The sequence below is a fragment of the Eriocheir sinensis genome, chromosome 20 (genome assembly GCF_024679095.1).
Source record: "Eriocheir sinensis breed Jianghai 21 chromosome 20, ASM2467909v1, whole genome shotgun sequence".
In the NCBI taxonomy this organism is placed as follows: domain Eukaryota; kingdom Metazoa; phylum Arthropoda; class Malacostraca; order Decapoda; family Varunidae; genus Eriocheir; species Eriocheir sinensis.
The window spans coordinates 6,584,543-6,590,134 of record NC_066528.1 but is presented as its reverse complement, the minus strand read 5'-3'; the positions used below and the strand labels follow the sequence as shown (position 1 = coordinate 6,590,134).

At 43.3% G+C, this 5,592-nt stretch overlaps 1 long non-coding RNA gene across 1 annotated transcript; it reads right to left on the bottom strand.

The window, feature by feature from the left end:
- Positions 1–943: 943 nt before the first annotated feature.
- Positions 944–3,828, bottom strand: LOC127001393 (uncharacterized). Its single transcript, XR_007755247.1, has 3 exons — positions 3,598–3,828; positions 2,118–2,233; positions 944–1,011 (listed from the first exon to the last, which is right to left on the bottom strand). It is a non-coding gene; the product is annotated as an uncharacterized LOC127001393 (long non-coding RNA).
- Between the last annotated feature and the right edge of the window lie 1,764 nt (positions 3,829–5,592).

The window sequence follows — 5,592 nt, the reverse complement described above, 5'->3', positions numbered from 1 at the left end:
TCATTGGGCCAGCAGATGATGAAGCAGTGGCTGGTGTCATTGGGCCAGCAGATGATGAAGCAGTGGCTGGTGTCATTGGGCCAGCAGATGATGAAGCAGAGGCTTGTGTCATTGGGCCAGCAGATGATGAAGCAGTGGCAGGTGTCATTGGGCCAGCAGATGATGAAGCAGTGGCAGGTGTCATTGGGCCAGCAGATGATGAAGCAGTGGCAGGTGTCATTGGGCCAGCAGATGATGAAGCAGTGGCAGGTGTCATTGGGCCAGCAGATGATGAAGCAGTGGCAGGTGTCATTGGGCCAGCAGATGATGAAGCAGTGGCAGGTGTCATTGGGCCAGCAGATGATGAAGCTGTGGCTGGTGTCATTGGACCAGCAGATGATGAAGCAGTGGCTGGTGTCATTGGGCCAGCAGATGATGAAGCAGTGGCTGGTGTCATTGGGCCAGCAGATGATGAAGCAGTGGCTGGTGTCATTGGGCCAGCAGATGATGAAGCAGTGGCTGGTGTCATTGGGCCAGCAGATGATGAAGCAGTGGCTGGTGTCATTGGGCCAGCAGATGATGAAGCAGTGGCAGGTGTCATTGGGCCAGCAGATGATGAAGCAGTGGCAGGTGTCATTGGGCCAGCAGATGATGAAGCAGTGGCTGGTGTCATTGGGCCAGCAGATGATGAAGCAGTGGCAGGTGTCATTGGGCCAGCAGATGATAAAGCAGTGGCAGGTGTCATTGGGCCAGCAGATGATGAAGCAGTGGCTGGTGTCATTGGGCCAGCAGATGATGAAGCAGTGGCTGGTGTCATTGGGCCAGCAGATGATGAAGCAGTGGGTGGTGTCATTGGGCCAGCATGATGAAGCAGTGGCAGGTGTCATTGGGCCAGCAGATGATGAAGCAGTGGCAGGTGTCATTGGGCCAGCAGATGATGAAGCAGTGGCTGTTGTAGGAGCAGCTGATGGTATCTTTTCCACAAGTAATGAACAATGTGCTGGGATGGTCTCTAGCAATACAGCAGCGGGGCTGAAAAAAAGCGTCATATATTAGTCATGATTAATGCATGTAACGTAACCCCTTAACTGCGGATTTCCTGCAAGAAACCGTCACCAAACTACAGAAATGGAACAAATAGTGGCTGCTACAATTCAGTGAAGAAAATGTAGTCCTGCACCTTTGGAGGGTTATCCAGCATACCAATACCACATGGGAAACACTCCACTATCCACCGCAGAGGCAGAGAAAGACCTGGGACTATTATGTGACCAGGCTAGCAGTGGAAGCCAAATCCATGCCAATCGTAGCGGATGGGTTAAATAGGTACGTAGTTGAAGAAAAATGGTCTTAAAGGTGAAATATTACTTATTAACAGAAATATTCCACTATTTGTTATTGGTTGTAAAATAATTGACTGATAAAGTGTGTATCTACAAAGAATATGAATTTATGAGTGATTAATAAATTGTTTTAATGAGAATATAAAAGTTTTTTCCCCAAAACATACAGGCCAGTCAATATTTCACTGGTGCTTGACTGTTGCTGCTGTCCTATCCCTAACACATCATCAGCTGTGTCAATGCTGAGTGGCTCTGGTACCCCTTCAAATACATGAGACGAGCAGCCTATGATGTCATCCACCAGTTTATCTACCACAGTTAATGTCTGCGTATCTGTGGTGCCACACGTGTGGGGCACTCAGGTGCTGGGGGAAATGTCATTGTTATGAAGGGGCAGGGATAAACCAGTGTATGCTGTGAGGCCTTGGTGTGGAAGTTCCCTGTCTGAACTGTGCAGCTAATCCCCCATACAGTGAGGGCCTTTTTTACTCCCTCAGGGGCTGTGCAGCTGAGAGAGTGGTGTACATGAGTGTGAGTGTGTGAGTGTGTGTGTGCCTGTCTTGGCTACCACCCTTCATTGGGGGAAGACAGCCAAGGTATTTCGATAGATTGATAGTCATTGACAGATGAACATCAAAAAAAATTATATATAAAATATACGGTTCACAGCTATGAACTTATTAACTTTAAGATGAAATAACGGCATTGTGGCCAGTATAGCTGCATTCTGTGAGCACATAAAAAACTAACTAATACAAGTTTTACATATCAAGACATAACAACTAAAAAAATTACCAGTCTGCCGCTGCTCATTCTTGCACTTGGCAATGCGAGGCTTTGATTTTTGTTGTACGTTGTACCAACGCCTCTCACAGTCATCCTGCGTACGGGGTCCACTCCCAGGGAAGGCACTGTCTGGGTATAAATGTGAAGCAAGTTTCGTAATCGTTTCACTATGGCATGCTGTTTATTTCCCATACCTTCTCCAATAACATGTAATACATGCTGTGATGGAAAGCTAAATCAGTACCGGTATTTTATTTACATGCATCATAAGACATTAACGTTTTAGTTGTTATGAACATGGCCATAAATACTACTTTTCATTACCTACTTTTCTAAAATGCTTTTCTCTAAGTAGGATGATATTACACAATACAGCTATACAAAAAAATTCAAAGCATTAATCTTAATTCCATTCTTTTGAGTACTTCTAACCTAACATTATATCACCAGAAACTGTTTGACCAATGCTATCAAAATAATATTTTAATCTTACTTTACCATTCTCATCAAATCTATCTATTCCGATATAGTCTTAACATAAAATACTTGTAAAAGTGTTGAGAGTCTGGCATGCCCAACCCACCCACCCCCCAAAAATAATCTAAATAAGGGATAAATAAAATAACAGGTAAATATGACTTGACTCTCTTATACTAACCCCCTTTCCACCCTAACAAACTTGGGGACCTACCATGTTAGGTTAGGACGTGTTTGGTTGGAGAGGTTTAGCAGGAGTTGGTTTAGTTATGTTAGATTGTTGAGGGAGTGGGGGTTGCAGCAGAAATGGTCATGATGATGCTATTCACGTGGAGCAGTAGGAAAAAGTATGTTATGTTTGGAAACTCTGTGGTTGTGTTTGTATACAAAAATACCCATTTGACGAGGTTAGGTTAGTTTGCAAGTTACTTGAATCATGAACGTGTGAATATGTAACAAAAAAAATAAAAGCATTAACCTTAATCTCATTATCTTGAGTACATTCCAATCTAACATTATATCACCATAATCTGTTTGACCAATGCTATAAATATACTATTTTAATCTTACTTTACCATTCTCACGAAACCTACCTATTCCCATATAGTCTTGACATAAAGTATTTGTAAAAATGTCCATAGTCTGGCATGCCTAGCATCACCCCCCCCGCCCCCAATAAAAAAATAATAAACAAATGAAAATAATAAAGAATAAAAAGGTCAAATATGCCTTAACTATCTACACCAACCTCTTACCCCAACAAACTTGGCATGTTAAGTTAGGATGTGTTCAGTAGGACAGGGCAGGTTTGGCATGGTTAGGTTTAGCTATGTTAGGTTGTTGAGGAGAGGGGTTGTGGCAGAAATGGTCATAATGAAACTATTCAGATACAGAATGAAAAGGTATGTTCTGTTTGGAAGGTCAGTGGTTGTGTTATTATGCAAAAAATACCCACTTGATTTGGTTAGGTTAGTTTGTAAGCTAACTGAAGCATGACTGTGTGATTACCAACCTTGTTACAGCTTCTGCCACTTCAGTCCACGCTCTCTTCTTATCCTCAGGGGTGATGCTCTTCCCGTAACACCCTCTGATTGTACGTATTTTTTCATGAATTTGACGTAAGAAGACCGTTTCATCTGGCGACCAATTAAACTTACTCCTTTTCTGCGCTGGTTCTCCGGCCCGTAGATGTGCTCATTAGGGCAGATGACGTGGTTATGGTGCGGTAATTTCAGCAGAGCAAGTCGTGACGCAGGCGGGGAGATACGGGCATTGACGAGTGACGGAGTAAAAACAGCCTTGGAGGCTGCTTCTATCTGCCACAAAACTCGGTATTTTCTTGTGTTTGCCATTTATTATGTTTCTGTTGTACATTTATACATCTTTTCTTTATTTTTTTTTTGAAATATATACTTAATTCATGTCGGATGTTTACGTTTTGCACGGAGGCGTCCTTAGCAACGAGCCCGCCATAAAGAAGAAGAAGAAGAAGATAATAGTAGCCAGGATTTGCTAATACTTACACTCAAAGTTGACGAGGATAGCTGTTACTCTTAATAAATTGAGACTATTAACTTTGATAGTAACTTTAAGAGTAAAAGTTAATAGCCCTCGAGGATACGGGCCCAGGAGTCTTGGGAATGGAGAGGATGTGTCGCACTCGGCTCCCTTTCCGCAAAAGGTGGTAGCTGAAAGCGAGAAGACGTTCAAAGCAGACGTTTAACGTCAGTGGCGTACCGAGGGGGGGGGGGGGGTATGGGGCCAGGGCCCTCCTTTAAAAGAAAAATAATAATGAATAAATAAATGTTACAGGAAAATAATAGGAATATGTAGATTAGTATTACGATTACGAATGTGTGTGTGTGTGTGTGTGTGTGTGTGTGTGTGTGTGTGTGTGTGTGTGTGTGTGTGTGTGTGTGTGTGTGTGTGTAGTTGAGAGCTCAGTGGCCCCGAGTGACCGAGCTATTTCCCCTTTGGTTTTGTTTTGAGTTAATGGTAGGATATAAGGTGTGCTCTGAGTGAAAAAAGGTAAGGTGTTAAATGATGGGTTCATAAAACTGTGTGTAGAGTGCGATGTCAAACTGTCAACTGAAAGCGACGGAGGGGTGTTTGTAGCGGGAGACAGGAAGAAGAGGAATACGAGATTGGGATGGCTCTGGCAGAGAGAGAGAGAGAGAGAGGCACGAAAGTGTGTGTGGCTCCTCTCCTTGCCTCTCATATTTACTTGATTTTAGGTGTAAGGTGCGGTCAAAGTGATTGGAGGACTATATAATTATACTGTAGAGGCACCAAGTGAACTTGTCTGGTGACATGGAAACATGGAAACGCAGGCAACAGAAAGCCTATTGGCTCATTACGAGGTTGCCCGCTTTGGTGATTTAATCTGCTCGACAGCCTGGGGCCTGGGGAGCAGATGAAAGCACCTCGACATTGAGGAGTAGATGAAAGCACCTCGATATTGAGGAGCAGATGAAAGCAACTCAATATTCAGTTTACTCCCGACGCAGCGAAGTGACGGTCGATTCTATATTTGAAGGAGTTGATAGTATTCGCATTTACTACTTCTGAAGGAAGATTGTTCCAGTGACGGATGACTCGGTTTGAAAAGAAACTCCTTCCGATGTCTGTGTTACATCGCTTAGACTGAATGGGTAAACCGTTATTTCTAGTTCTTAGGTTGGTTTGCAATTCAAAGAAATTGGAGTAATCGACGTTATTGAATTTTTTCAGATACTTGAAGACTTGAATCATATCTCCTCGTAGGCGTCTTTTCTCTAATGTAAAGAGATTGAGTCGCTTGAGTCGTTCCTCGTACGGTTGAGCCCTTAAGGTTGGTATCATTTTCGTGGCGCGTCGCTGAATCCTTTCCAGTAAATCAATGTCCTTTCTGTAATTAGAGACCAGAACTGTACTGCATACTCGAGGTGCGGTCTTACCATGGAATTATACAAGGATAGCATCACGTCTGGCGTTTTACACTCGAAGTTCCTCGCTATGAACCGAGCAT